We start from the raw sequence: 15586 nt of genomic DNA, 5'->3' as shown, positions 1-15586 counted from the left end.
GTACTGTTGTAGTTTATCTAGTATCCCTAGTGCCTAGCACTCTATAGAACCATACAAATTATTTGAATCTTCCTCTAATGAATATCAAAAGCATTAGAAGGATAAGACCAAAGAAAACATCTTTTAGCACATTTGGACAAATTAAAATAGATGTTATTGTATTAACAATTAAGTTTCAGTTAGGTTTCTTAAATTATGGTATTGCCAAAATACAAAGCTATTTTAGAGCCTGAGGGCCATGTTAACTACTAATTTCCTAAATTCAAATCCTGAAAGATGAGCCTGGGATGGAAATCATAATTAGAGTACATGTTCATCATGTTTAAGCTTGGAATTTTATCCCCATCACCAAAAACAAAAACCTTGAAAGTTCAGAAAACATAAAAAATATTACTTAATGCTATACATTAAACAGCATTAAAATAATTCAAAAACTATGAAGGAAAAAAAACCACCTGTTTTTTCTTTGCCTGCCTCTGCCTCTGCCTCCCGAGTGCTGGGATTATAGGCACACGCCGCCACCACCTGACAACTGTGGCCTTATATCACTGAAATATTCTAATGCTATTCAAGAAATAAAGGTCATAAAGAGAACATATATTACAATCTCCCAGGATTTGATATAATTCATATAAACCAACTGGATCTAATGGTTACTAAACAACACTTCAACAAAAAAATACACATTCCCAGCACACGCCTTTAATCCCAGTACTTGGGAGGCAGAGGCAAGTGGATCTCTTAAATTCAAGGCCAGGCTGGTCTACAGAGTTTCAGGACAGCCAGGGCTACACAGAGAAACCCTGCATTGAAACAAAAAAAAGAAAAAGAAAACGAAGTTCAAGGGAAATAAGGAAACCCTATAAGTTAATGGAAACAAAAACAAAACATACCAAAACTTGTGAGGTTCAGTAAACATCAACTTTAAAAAAGAAAGGATTTGCCGGGCAGTGGTGGTGCATGTCTTTCACCCAGAATTCAGAAGGCAGAGTCAGGCAGATCTCTGTGAGTTCACCCAGCCTGGTCTAAAGAGTGAGATCCAGGACAGGCACCAAAACACACAGAGAAACCCTGTCTTGAAAAACCAAAATATAAAAATAAAAATAAAAAAATAAAGAAAGGATTTGGAGCTGGAAAGACGGTTTAGTAGTTAAGAGTACTTACTACTCTTGCAAGGAACAGAGTTCAATTCCCAGCACACACACCCTCTAACTCCAGTTCCAGGGGCTATGATGTCCTCTTCGTAGGCACTGCACACATGTAGTGACCTTAAATACACACACTCAGGTACACATGGACATACATAAAATAAGCTTTTTAAATTTAAAAAATGAAAAGGAATTTAAACTGGGCATGATATAATCCAGCTCAGGACTTTTTTAAAAATTAAAAACAGAAAACAGTTATGTGTCTTAGTCACTTTCTAATGCTGTGAAGAGACACCATTACCAAGAAAACTTACAAAAGAAAGCATTTATGAGTTCATGGTTCCAGAAGGTTAGAGTCCATCAGTTGGGAAGCATGGCAGCAGGGACAAAGGCTCGGGCTGAGGAAGTAGCTGAGAGCTTATATCTCTATCCACAAAAAGGAGGCTAATGGGCTTTTGGATCCTCAAAGACTGCCCACAGTGACGCAATTCCTCCAATAAGGCCATACATACTGATCCTTTCCAAACAGTTCCACTCACTGGGGACCAGACATTTAAATATGTAGCCTATGGGGCCATTCTCACTCAAACACCACAGTGTTGACAAAGATACAGAGGAACTAATGTTCCTTGTGTACTACTGTGCGAACACACAAATGGAGCAGCCACTATGGAAAAAAGTGTTGAGAGATCCCTCAAAACCTTTAGTATAGGTCTAGAGAGATGGCTCAATCATTAAAAGCACTAGCTGCTCTTCCAGAGGACCCAGGTTCAATTCCCAGACCCACATGGCAGCTCACAACTGTCTGTAACTCCAGTCCCAGGGGATCCAATCCCTTTTCTTGCCTCTGCAGGCAATGCATATACATGATGCACATACATTCAGGCCAACACATAAAAGTAAATAGAATCTAAAAAACAAAAAACAAAACTTCAATATGAGAGGTAAGAAAGATATCTCAATGGTTAAGAGTACTTAACTGCTCTTGCAGAGGACCCAGGTTCAGGTCTCAGAACTCATATGATAGATCACAACCAGTCCTAACTCCAAGTCCACAAGATCCAATCCCTCTTCTGACCTCCAGACATGAAGCACACATTTTGGTACATATACTTACATGCAGGCAAAACACTCATATACATAAAAATAAATAAATTTTGTAAAAATTTAAAAACTAGCAGGCAGGAGAGAACCATCCATTTACAACAGAATTACCAAATGATACAATGATTTTTACTTCTAGGTATACACTCTAAAAAAATGAAAAGTAGGCCAGGCAGTGGTGCCGCACACCTGTAATCCCAGCACTCGGGAGGCAGAGGCAGGAGGATCTCTGTGAGTTCGAGGCCAGCCTGGTCTACAGAGCTAGTCCAGGACAGGCTCCAAAACTACAGAGAAACCCTGTCTCAAAAAAACAAATAAACAAACAAACAAACAAAAAAAAAAGTAGGAACTCAGATCCTTGAACATCAACATTCATAGAAGCATCATTCACAACAGTCCAAAGATGGAAGCAAGGTGTTCATCAGCAGACTAATGGATAAGCAAACCATGGTCTATAAATATAATGAAATGCTCTTCAACCATGAAAGTAAATGAAATTCTGCTACATACTACAACAAAGATGATCCCTGAAAACATTAGGCTATGTGAAATAAGCTAGACTCTGAAGGTCACATATTATATAATTCCAATTAATATGAGATACCCAGAATGGACAAATTCATAGAAACCAGAAGAATAGAGGTAAGAACAATGGGAAAATGCCATTTAAAAAAAATAACTTATCTATTTTTATCTTATGTTCACTGGTGTTTTGCCTGTAGGTATGTCTGTGTGAGGGTGTCAGATCTTAGAGTTATGGACAGTTGTTAGTTGCCATGTGGGTGCTGGGAATTGAACTTGAGTCTTCTCGAAAAACAGTCAGTGTCATCTCTCCAGACTCAGGAAAACACCATTTTATAGTCTGTCAAAATTTTTGTTTGGGCCAGGCGGTGGTGGCGCACGCCTGTAATCCCAGCACTTGGGAGGCAAGCCAGGCGGATCTCTGTGAGTTCAAGGCCAGCCTGGGCTACCAAGTGAGTTCCAGGAAAGGCACAAAGCTACACAGAGAAACCCTGTCTTGAAAAACCAAAAGAAAGAAAGAAAAAGAAAAAAGAAAAAAAGGTTCTAGAAAAGGATAGTATTGGTGGTTCTACAATAGTGTAAATATATCATGAATTGTATACATAAAATGACTAAAATAATAAAATCTTTATGCTATGTATGTTTTGCCATAATTAAGAAAAATCCAACAGGGGTAAATATGATCCAAATACTTTGTGTTCATGTATGAAACTACCAGAGAATAAATTTTCAAAATTACTTACATTTTTTATGTGTATATGTGTATAAGGTTGTGTGAGCTGATGTGCCCACAAGCATGCAGGATTCTGTAGAGCAGATGAGGGCACTGGATCCCCTGGAACTAGAATTACAGGTGGCTGAGAGATGCCATGTGGGTGCTGAGAACTAAATCTGGGTCCTCTTGAAGAGCAGCCAGTGCTCTTAACCCCTGACCTGTCACTGTAGCCCCCAAAATATTTTTTTAACTGGAAATAACCCAAGAAGCATACAGTAAAAATAAAATTTAAAATATTGATTCCCAATGAATCAGAAATAATCTTTTTTAATAAATAATGACATTATTTACAATTTTAAAAAATTTTACGTTGAATTTTTTCAATAGTTTAAAATAAAATACCCTGGGCAAGGCAGGGTGGTACCAGCTTAATCCCAGCACTTGGGAGGCAGAAGCAGGTGGAGCTCTGTGAGTTTAGCAAACATAGTTCCAGGACAGCTGGGGTTATATAGAGACCCTGCCTCAACATAAATAATAAATAAACAAACAAATAAATGTTACTTAACATGCCCCTTTCAAGTAAAATTCAGAATCTGTTATGCCTCTACTCCATTACTATCTTATAATAATATTCCTACTAAAAATAGGACTATTTAACTACCAGATTATTGGTGGTTTAAACTCCAAAAGTCAACATGAGACTTGAGCTGACATTTCAGTGAATTTCAAACAACAGCTCCTCCACTTTACCTTCACCACACCACACTGCGTTAAAGCACAAAGCCTCATGGACTCAGAAACCCCTCTTGGCCTCATTTGCAGAATTTTTCTACCCAGGAGAACTTGTGAAGAGGTCGCTTCCTACCAGGGAAGGAAACAAAGACTGCACACCTGGAGATCAAAGCCAAACTAACAAAACATCAGGTCCCAAGACAGTGTTTTATACAGAAGGGCTCTTGTCCAAAAGGCAGTGTGGAGAAGATGGAGTTTATAGTTTTATTTTTTCAGTGCCAGGGATCATAACCAGTTATGCTAACTAAGCAAAGAATCCACAACTGAGCTGTCCCACTAGTCCCTCATCTTCAGCTGTAAAATGCAGTAAAAATTATAAAAACAAAGATAAGGATTCCATAGCATTTTTGCTGTTACATGTGTTGTATTTCTTTGTGTGAATATATGCCTGTGTGCTTGTGGGGGTCAGAGGTCAATCTTGGGTATCTTCCTCAACCACTTTCACCTTAGTTTTTAAGCCAGGATCTCTCAATGAACAGAAGAGCTCCAGAGATCTGCTCCTTTCCTCCTTCCCCAATCCTAGTGAACTTTTCTCACTGAGTTATCTCCTTAGCCTGTCATTTTTATTTTCTTAATCAAAAGTAACTTTCTTTCCTTTTTCTTTTTCTTTCTTTCTTTCTTTCTTTCTTTCTTTCTTTCTTTCTTTCTTTCCTTCCTTCCTTCCTTCTTCCTTCCCCTTCCTTCCTTCCTTCTTTCCCATGAAAAAAGTCAAGAACTCATGAAGTCCAGGCTGTGCTCAAAATGGCTATGGAGCTCATGATGACCTTGAAATCCTGATCCTCTTGGCTCCACTTCTCAAGTGCTGGGAAAACAGATTTATACCACCATGCCTAGCTCTAATCAAATTTCTATGTGTCACCTCAAATTTCTATTATCCTGTCTCATAAATAATTCTCAACCAGGTTCTCAAAGCTTTCTAAAAGTTATAGTCTTTTTCTTTCCTATTTCAAAAAGTATCCTATTGAGTCCTGTGACTTTCCCTGATCCTAACTTATTCCACAAATGACTTTTTTCTTATGGGACATGGATTAAGAAATAGAATATTAAAAATAAAAGACAGGGGCCAGATGTGGTGTCGAACAACTTTAATCCCAGCACTCAGGAGGCAGAGGCAGGTAGATCTCTGAGTTCCAGGTCTATAGAACCAGTTCCAGGAAGGCCAGGTCTACATAGAGAAACCTTTATCTTGAAAAAAACAAAAAACAAAAAAATAAATAAACAAAACTTTACCTTCTTATCACCTAGCTATCAGTTCTCTGAACCTAGTCTCTTCTTTCCTCCTGGTTACAAAGGAAAACAATAGTTCTTCCTATCAAAGAACACTCTCCCCAAACTTGCTATCTTCTGGATCTTCACCAGTTCTTGCATTTAAATATATTTTTCTTTTTTAAAAGGTCAGGGTAATGCATCATGTTGGTACACACTTTTTTTTAAGATTTATTTATTATTATGTATACGGAAGAGGGCGCCAGAACTCATTACAGATGGTTGTGAGCCACCATGTGGGTGCTGGGAATAGAACTCAGAACCTCTAGAAGAGCAGTCGGTGCTCTTAACCTCTGAGCCATCTCTCCAGCCCTGGTATACACTTTTAATCTGGCCACTGGAGAGGCAGAGCAAGCAAAACTCAATGAGTTCAAGGCCAGCCTGGTTTATATAAAGAACTCCAGATCAGCCAAGACTACATAGAAGGATTTTGTCTCAAAAGGACATAAGTCAAAACAAAGAAGTTGTCTCATTGGAGACTTTTGTAACATATATATATATCTGTAGTTCCTTGGCAGGCAAAAGCAGGAGGATCAAGTTCTAAACCAGCTAGGGCTATATAGTGAGATCTTGGCTCACATCAAGAAAGTCAGCAAGGTGGTAATGGTGCACGCCTTGAATCCCAGCACTCCCAGAGGCAGAGCCAGGGGATCTATGTGAGTCCAAGCCCAGCCTGGTCTACAGAGGGAGGTCCAGGACAGCCAGGGCTACACAATAAAACCCTGTCTCAAAAAACAAAATCAAAACAAAAGTTTATGAGTTTGAAAATAATCTACATACATTCAGATCCATGTCTGTACTCAGACTATTCTCTTTTTTGGGGGGAGAGGGGGATCAAACCAGGATTTCTCTGTGTAGCCCTGGCTGTCTTGGAACTCTGTAGACCTCAAACTCAGAGATCTGCCTGCCTCTGCCTCCTTAGTGCTGGGATTAAAGGCGCACACCGCCATCACCTGGCCAAATTTTTCCCTTTACCCAGATGAATGTCCTTCATCCTGCCAGTTTCTAATACATCCACCACAAACCTACTTCCTCTAAGATCCTTCCAAGACTTCTGTGTCACTAAAATCACTTAATTCCCAAAGCATTTCTTTGTATTTTACTTGGCACTTAGTATTTCCCTCCATTACAGTTACTGTATTTATTAGTACTCCATTTTCTTAGCAGGAATCCACTCCTATATCACAAACTCTGGAGAACAAGTAACATGGCTGTTATTTTAATTTCTACTTTCTTCCCTCCAATGTTTAACTTAGTGACTAGCATACAGAAATTCAAACTGTGATTTTTTATAAAGGTCACAACTGGAGTGTTACTGCCTCAAGGCAAAGCATGTCAGGAGTACCACTAAAGGCTGGGTTTAAGAAAACCATGTCACTCTTCTTTTCTATCCACAGAAAACTTCCATTTCCTAAGAGCTGGGCTATATTTGATAAAAGTGAGAGGGTAAATCCTTTTCTTATCATTGTTATTATTCAATAAAAGCATTAACAATAACACTATGCAAACTTTGTTTTTAAGGCAACTGTTCTCAAAGTTCACACCTAATACAAAACCAACATCTATACACACACACACACACACAAAAAAAAAAAAAAAAAAAAAAAAATTACTACAACTAGGTTTGATGGCACACACTTGTAATCCTAACACTCAGGAAGCAGAGGCAGGACAATCAACTAAAAGTTCTTTTACTTTCATTCAACTCCCCCATGCTTGCTGGGCATGGTGGTACATGGCTTTATTCTCAGTCTGGCCTAAAGTGAGTTCCAGGAAAGCTAGGGCTATGTAGAGAGATCCTGTCTCAAAAAAGGAAAAGAAAGAAAAAAGCAACAACCATGTAAAATAAACCATGTTCTCAAATATTCACCAAATACAAACAAATGCTGCCTCTTCAGGGTACCTGAATACACACACACACACACACACACACACACACACACACACACATATATATGCATGCATACACACATACATACATAGATTGATAGATGTGGATTGTTTGTTTGAAATAGGGTCTTATGTAGTCCAAGCTGGCTTCAAACTAGATTTGTAGTTAAGGATAACCTTGAATCTCTGATCCTCCTGCCTTCACCTCTCAAAGCACTCTACCAACTCAGCTACATCCCCAGCCCTAGACGTGAAAATATCAACTAGTGTTAACCCCGTACTTCATTCAATGACTACTTAGTGTATATACTAGGCTATACACTATACTAGACTAAGGATTTAAAAACTAAAAATACCTTTCATCTTTAAGATTTTGTTGCCTAACTAGAGGCAGGAGGAAAGAAGAGGGTTATGTGAGTTGTAGGCAAAGAACCTGAGCAACAGCCATAAAGAAGAGGGAGGAAAGGTATACCTTGGAAGAGGATGTGGACCATGTGTAGTTGGAAAATAAGTTTGGGGAGCAGAGGTGCAAAACAAAGACATGAATGACAGCATTCAGGGCCTGAACTGACCTGTAAGTTTGTCTCTCAAATCTTACAGATAGATACCATTTCAGTGCAAATGAAATATCCCAGAGTCTAAGTGCTGACTTCAGTGATTTTTAGAAATAGTATACATATTCAAATAGAGATAAATTCATCATTATAGCTTATATAACTATAAAACTCAAATCAAATCAAAGTTTAAAGTAACAGTATAACAAATGATGTCTCACAAAAAAAAAAAAAAACTGGACTAACATTTAAGCGTGGAAATATGTACCTTTAGGACTGACTTGTTGTTCCTTTTGTTTCTTAATTTTTGAGACAGGATCTTTAGCCTTGTATGTCCTAGAATTCACTTTGTAGGCCATGCTGGCCTTGAACTAATAAATCCACCTGCCTCTGCCTCCTGAATGCTGGGATGAAGGATATGCACCATTACACCCAGCCTTAGATTTTACTTTTATTATTTTGCAGTGCTTGGTTTGGGAAAGGAAAGTGACCTATCATTGAGCTACATTCCCAGCCCCAGGTTCCATACCTTTGTAATTTGATTTCAATAATACTAATATATAACATGCATAAATGTTAAATTAATAACTGTAAGCCTTACTTAGCCAGGCATGGTAGCATATGCCATTAATCCCAGCACTCCAAAGGCAGAAGCAAGCAGATCTCTGTGAGTTCAAGGCCAGCCTGGTCTACAAAGTGAGTTCAAGGAAAGACAGGGCTGTTACAGAGGAACCCTGTCTCAGAAATACAATAATACCAAATGTAAGGCTTCATAACTAGTTCACGGGAGTCCAATCTTATGATGCCATATCAGCTTCTAAGGTTGCTTACTGTGGTGGTGTGACAGCCTTGCTTGTCTAGATGACCTCCAGTTTACCTCAGTCTCTCAATGTGCTGGAATCAAAGGCCTACACCTCCACACCCAGCTTTAGCTGCTAATTCTTGGTCTGTTTTTGTTCTTTTGAGACAGTTTCATGTAGCTCAAACTGGCCTTAAACTGCTAATCCTTCTGACTCCATCCACTAGATAGGCATGGACCACCAAGTCTGGCAAACTGGTTGTTCTTTTTTTTTTTTTTTTTTTTAAGATTTATTTATTTATTATGTATACATCCTGTATGACTGCAGGCCCGAAGAGGGCACCAGATCTCATTACAGACGGTTGTGAGCCACCATGTGGTTGCTGGGAATTGAACTCAGGACCTCTGGAAGAGCAGTCAGTGCTCTTAATCTCTGAGCCATCTCTCCAGCCCCAAACTGGCCGTTCTTAAACACTAATTTATTAAAGAGCGTCCTTCACCTGTGAGTTGTTACCCTCCACTCTGTTCATTTAAGATTAAGGGCCTGACTGTGTCTAGTGTCACTTCTAAAGTTTGTAACAAACACGACGTGGAAACAAACTGTTTCAAGTTTATCAACTACAAAGAAGACCTACATCACATACATCAAAAACATGTCACTAAGCCGGGTGGTGGTGGAGATGGTGGTGCATGCCTTTAACCCGCCCTCGGGAGGCAGAGGAAGGCAGATCTCTGTGAGTTCGAGGCCAGCCTGGTCTACAGAGTGAGATCCAGCACAGGTACCAAAACTACACAGAGAAACCCTGTCTCGAAAAACCAAAAACCAAAACCAAAACCAAAACAAACAAACAAAAAACATGTCACTAACTGCTATGCCAGGGGTCCTTTGGACTTGTCCCACTTGTAATAAATAACACATCATAATCCAATTTTACCCAACATCTTTCCCAGCTGAAACCACTTACAAAACCATTATCGAAACAGCACAAACAATAAAGAAGAAAATCTAAACATGGCAAAAAAAAACCCAAAAAACCAACAACAACAACACCCAAGGAGTATAAGGCTATAAGTCTTCCTTCAAAGTCTTATAAAACTCATTCATGTTCAATAAGCCTTAGACAAAATGCTAATAAAAACATGTAAAACTTTTGGTTTCTCGCTGGCAGTGGTGGCGCATGCCTTTAATCCCAGCATTTGGGAGGCAAAGCCAGGCGTATCTCTGTGAATTCAAGGCCAGCCTGGTCTCCAAATCGAGTTCCAGTAAAGGCGCAAAGCTACACAGAGAAACCCTGTCTCAAAAAAAAAAAAAAAAATTGGTTTTTCGTGACAGAATTTCTTTGTGTAACTAATCTGGCTGCCCTGGAAGCCCTGGAACTCACTTTGTAGACCAGGCTAGCCTTAAACACACACAATCCCTCCTGCCTCTGCCTCCCAAGAGCTAGGATTAAAGGGGTGCTTCACTACTGCCCAGCTAAAAGTAAACTTTTAAAAACAGAAAAGAGTGTTAAGAAACAAAGACTTGGGCTGGAGAGATGGCTCAGCCATTAAAGGCTAGGCTCACAACCAAAAATATAAGAGTTCGGTTCCCAGCACCCACCGATGTCTCTCCAGCCATTAAAAATAAAATTAAAAACAAAACAAAGACTTAACCTAATCTTGACTATGGGTTAGATTCAAAGATGTTAAGGAAGTGGAATCTTGGATGCCGGTCAGGTGTGACTGTAAAATAGAGGAGGAGGGGCAATTTATAGAAACAGTGATGACAGCTGTGGAATTCCTCAGGACAAAGAGAAGAGTGGAATTTGGAGAGGAGTTGGACATTACGATCTGACCATTTTCTAGCCTCATCTCAACTTCAGTTTTTTCTGGATTTCATCCACATTCAGAGCTGTACTAAAAGCAGACATGTGCAGCGTGACTCTCCCTAAGAATACAGTGGACAGCTAAGACAATGCTGTCTTGTACGTGTTTTATATGGTATGTGGCATAGTAATGCCTATTATGTTATATAGTTATAATATTATATACACTATTCAATAAGATAGCATCATATTCAATACTACATATTATGTAAGATATCTACTATATTACATGATGCATATTATTTGTGTTTACAGTATACAGTATTCCAATACTGTATACACATACAAATATATCCTAAAAACAAAACTCCCAAAGGTCACTACAATAAACTAGAGACTTTGAAACTTACAGTAAACCCATACATCCATTAAAGTCCATTTGATCTGCTAAAGCAAGAATCAAACTTTTTAAGGCAAGACAGTATGTTAGGTTTGGCAGTCAACAGAGTCAGTTACTCAATTCTGTCCTCGGAGCAGCAAAACTCAGCCACAGACAAGACATAAACAACTGGGTTGACTGGGTTCCAATACAAGCTTATTTATGGACACTGACATTTGAGCTCCCTGTAATATTCTCTTCCCAAATAACATTCTTTTGACTCTTTGTTACTATTTAAAAATATAAAATAAAATAAAAATACAAAAGCCATTCTTACCTCATAGGCTGCACAAAAGCAGGCAACAGGCTACTCTGGGTCTACTGGCCAGAGTTTGTTGACCCTTGTACTAAAACAACATATTACTGCCCTCACCTAAACTTTCCAGATATCCTTTTCAGTGTTAATAGAAGACAAAAAAAAAAAAAAAAAGGAAAATCTCTCAGTTGACAGAACAGAAAACCTTTACTTGGCTAATCAAAGAATTCACTCTCTTTTGCAAGAAAGTCACAAACTTTTGTGATAATCGGAAAAACAAACAAGACAGGCAGTGGTGGTGCACACCTTTGATCATAGTGCTTAGGAGGCAGAGGCAGGAGATCTCTGTGAGTTTAAGGCCAACCTGGTCCACAGCAAGTCCAGGAAGCCAGGACTATACAGAGAAACTGTATCGAGGGGAAAAAAAAGAGGAAATTGAAGGCCAGCACCAGCCACACCTCCAGTTTGAGGACAACTACATGAGACCCTCTCAAAATTTTTAAAAATGTTTATAAATAAGATAACTACACAATGAAATCCTGTCTCCAAAAAGAATCCACAGAACTTAAAACATACTGGTCCTCAGTAATCCCAGCATTTAAGAGATGGATGCAAGAGGATGGGAAATTTAAGACCAAGCCACCCACTCACTCACCATGCCAAGTCTGCTAAAGGGTAGCCATGAAACCACTCCCAAACTGAAGTAGCCATGAACCCTCCCAAACTGAAGAAATTTATGGACAAGAAATTACCATTGAAGTTAAATAATGGCAGACATGTACAAGGAATTCTATCAGGTTTTGATCCCTTTGTGAATCTTGTAATTGATGAGTATGGAGCTGGTGACTAGTGGGTAACAAAACATTGGAATGGTGGTCATACAAGGAAACAGCATCATCATGTTAGAAGCCTTGGAAAGAGTTAAAACAACGGCTGTTAGGCCTACAAGTACACATCCCTCCCCAAAGGGCCTGTTTGACTGTGGTGTAGAATTGGGTCATGTACATTTTCCTATGAAACTTTTTGCTAAATAACTTTTGTGATACTCGGAAAAACAAACATGCCGAGTAGTGATGGCGCAGTCCTTTAATCCCAGCACTAGGGAGGCAAAGGTAGGCAGATCTCTGTGAGTTCAAAGCCAGTCTGGTCTACAAAAGGAGTTCAAGGAAAGACATGGTGGTTAGAGAAACCCTGTCTTGAGAAACCAAGGGAAGGAAGGAAAGAAGGAAGAAAGGAAAGAAAGAAAGAAAAGAAAAGAGAGAAAGAGAGAAGGAGGGAGAGAGGGAAGGAGGAAGAGAGAGAGAGAGAGAAAGAAATTAATTAAGTCAAGGCCAGCACCAGTTTGAAGACAACCACATGAGACCCTCTCAAATTTTTTAAAAACCTTAAAAAATAAGATAAAAAAGCCAGGCCGGCAGCGGCGGGGCAAGCCTGTAATCCCAGCACTCGGGGGAGGCAGAGCCAGGCGGATCTCTGTGAGTTCGAGGCCAGCCTGGACTACCAAGTGAGTTCCAGGAAAGGTGCAAAGCTACACAGAGAAACCCTGTCTCAAAAAAAAAGAAAAAAAGAAAGAAAGAAAGATAAAAAGTAATTCCAACATTAAAATACTCTATAATATCATGGTACAGGCATGGTGGTGCATGTATATAATCCTAAAACTCAAGAGGCTGGAGGCAGGAAAAGAGCTGAAAATTTGAGGGTAATCAAAGTCACACAGGAGACTTGTCTCAAAACAAAACAAAGCAAAAAAACTGCCAGTGAAAATTAATATCAAGACAAAATGGATCAGGTGATAAGGCAAGAATTAACAACAGGAATATTGGCCAGGTGGCGGTGGCGCACACCTTTAGTCCCAGCAACACTTGGGAAGCAGAGGCAGGTGGATCTCTGAGTGTTATAGGCCAGCCTGGTCTACAAAGGAGTTCCAGGACAGCCAGAACTGTTACACAGAGAAACCCTGTCTCAAAAAAAAATTTAAATTAAAAAAAATAATAATTAAAAAAATAATAATAACAAGGACATTTACTATTGCTAATCCATGTACTAGACAGTGCATCTCTTCAAATAACCAAGATGGATACAGAGTTAAAACAAGGGAGTAGGGTATTGAAACAAAGGAGAAAGTTACAAAGTAACAACAGGGAAATGTAGCTAATCAGTCTTGAACCTTTAACTACAATGTATTTCACAATAACTGAGAGAGGCAAACACCCTCCCAGAAATGGAATCATTGTTTCAATTTATCAGGGGAAATGAAGAAGGAAACAGTAAAACTATGAGGGTTAGAGAAAGCTGTGAAACCTTTATAATAAGCACCAAATATTTTTATTGAGAATGTATGTGGAATAGAGACATAGCAAAACAAAAAAACCCAGAAGACAGGCATAATGGAGAATGCTTGTAATCCCTGGCAATCTGGGAGGCCAAAGGAAACAGGTACCAATCTGAGGCTTCTGGGTTCAGGTTGTGCCTTCAATGCTTAAGAATATACCTCTCTGAAGCTGGGTATAATGGCACATACCTTTAATCTCAGCACTTGGGAGGCAGAAGCAGGTGGATCTCTATGAGTTCAAGTCCAGCCTGGTCTACACAGCAAATTCCAATCCAGTCAGAAACATAAAGTGAGACCCTGTCTCAAAAACAAACAAAACAAAAAACCTCCTTTGATTTTATGAACGGTACTACAGAGAAAAGGGAGGGCTTCATAATTTACTCCCATTCCAGGCCAGAAGATAGTAAAAAAGAAAAATACCTGTTAAATACTTGTTTTCTTTGTTCCCATCAGGTATACATAAAACCATGGCTTCTACCTTATCACCTCAAAAAAAGGAAGATCCTTAAAGCCTAGCATCTTCATCTTCTATAGCATTTTCTGAAGCTGATCCCCATTTCCCCCCTTTCAAATACTGCTCACTTGCTTACATAACTTTAGGTTATCTGTAAAAATCTTAGATCAGACAGATAAACAATTTCAACTTCAAAATGCTATCAAATTCCATCTAATTGCATAAAACACTGGAGAGGATAAAGAGAATAAACATGGTAGTCATTCTAAAGACAATACAATAGACCTTTAAGAAAAGTACACCCCCCCGCAAGTGGATTCACTGTCCCAAAAGGGATACAGTAACTTGAATATAGAAGAGAATGCATAAATCTCAATATGAGACTCTGACAAGTAGAACATTAACTGAAATAAAAATATTCTCTTCCTAGGAATTAACCACACAGCTTCACCAAGCACGGTAGTCACCTTCTACCCCCAAACTGTCCAGCTCGGTCCAAACTACACACATCCAAGCCCATCCCAACCAGCCTGGAATGATTTGGCTATTGCTATTCTCAAGACAACTTCCCTATCTTGTCTCCACAGGAAGCAAAATTTCACCCAAAGTAAATGGACCTACTATTCCTACTGAGCTAACAAAAATCAGCCTGCAAATGACCACAAACATGACAGCTGCTGGTACTAATTAATTTTTAAAAAAGACTACTTCTAGGTTTTCAGGAAGTTCATCATGAAAGGCAATTAAAAATAACTTTTAGAGACTTTTTGTTTGGAGACTGAGAAATGTAGCAATGAATAAGGAACATAAACCTGAAGAAGTTGAAGAAGCCAGCTTTGTTAAAAACCAAGTGGCCACTTGCCAACACTTCTTTATGCGTATATGACGAAAGAAGGTGATTCTAGGCTATCTCTTGAACCACATCGGCTTCTCATCAAATCTCGAATTAAGAATGATCTCATAAACATTTCAATTTTGAAAATTTAAAAGGGCTTTGATACATCAAATCAAAAGATTTTGTAAAGCTTCGGAGAATCAATATGGAAACAAAGCTAGAAGCGCTTCACGATCTGAACCTCCCCCCTCATGCCCACAAAAAGCACACATTTTAAATGTCACACAAACAGCCTATTCACGGGCACCTAAGGCTTAGATTCCGGCACTGGAAAGGGGGCTAGCTTCAGTTTAAAAATCTCAGCGGGGAAGAAAAAAAAAGCAGAATTCGGACTTGCAACTGACGAAACTCGGGAGAGCCCTGAATGGAACTCTCCGTCCTGGTTCGAACTTCACTCAACAACCATTTCCAGATCAGGGCTCTCGGCTCCCTGGAAAGGTGTCATCTGTGAATGAAATGGCCGAGGAGGGCACCCCCCCCCCCAGGCCTGGACTCCCGTACCCCAGGATCCCTTCTCAGAGAGTGGAAGCAACAGCAAAGTGGATGGAACAAAGCACTGACGTCAATTACGAGATTAACCCTGAGCCCCGGCAGCCGCAGGAGAGGCCTAAGCAC

At 39.4% G+C, this 15586-nt stretch overlaps 1 protein-coding gene across 2 annotated transcripts in view; it reads right to left on the bottom strand.

Annotated features, from left to right (window-relative positions):
* Positions 1–15586, bottom strand: part of Aff4 (AF4/FMR2 family member 4) — a 70053-nt gene that overhangs the window by 53719 nt on the left and 748 nt on the right. The gene's annotated exons all lie outside the window — the stretch shown is intronic.

The sequence above is a fragment of the Onychomys torridus genome, chromosome 8 (assembly GCF_903995425.1).
Source record: "Onychomys torridus chromosome 8, mOncTor1.1, whole genome shotgun sequence".
Classification (NCBI taxonomy): domain Eukaryota; kingdom Metazoa; phylum Chordata; class Mammalia; order Rodentia; family Cricetidae; genus Onychomys; species Onychomys torridus.
This window is presented reverse-complemented; position numbering and strand designations above follow the sequence as displayed.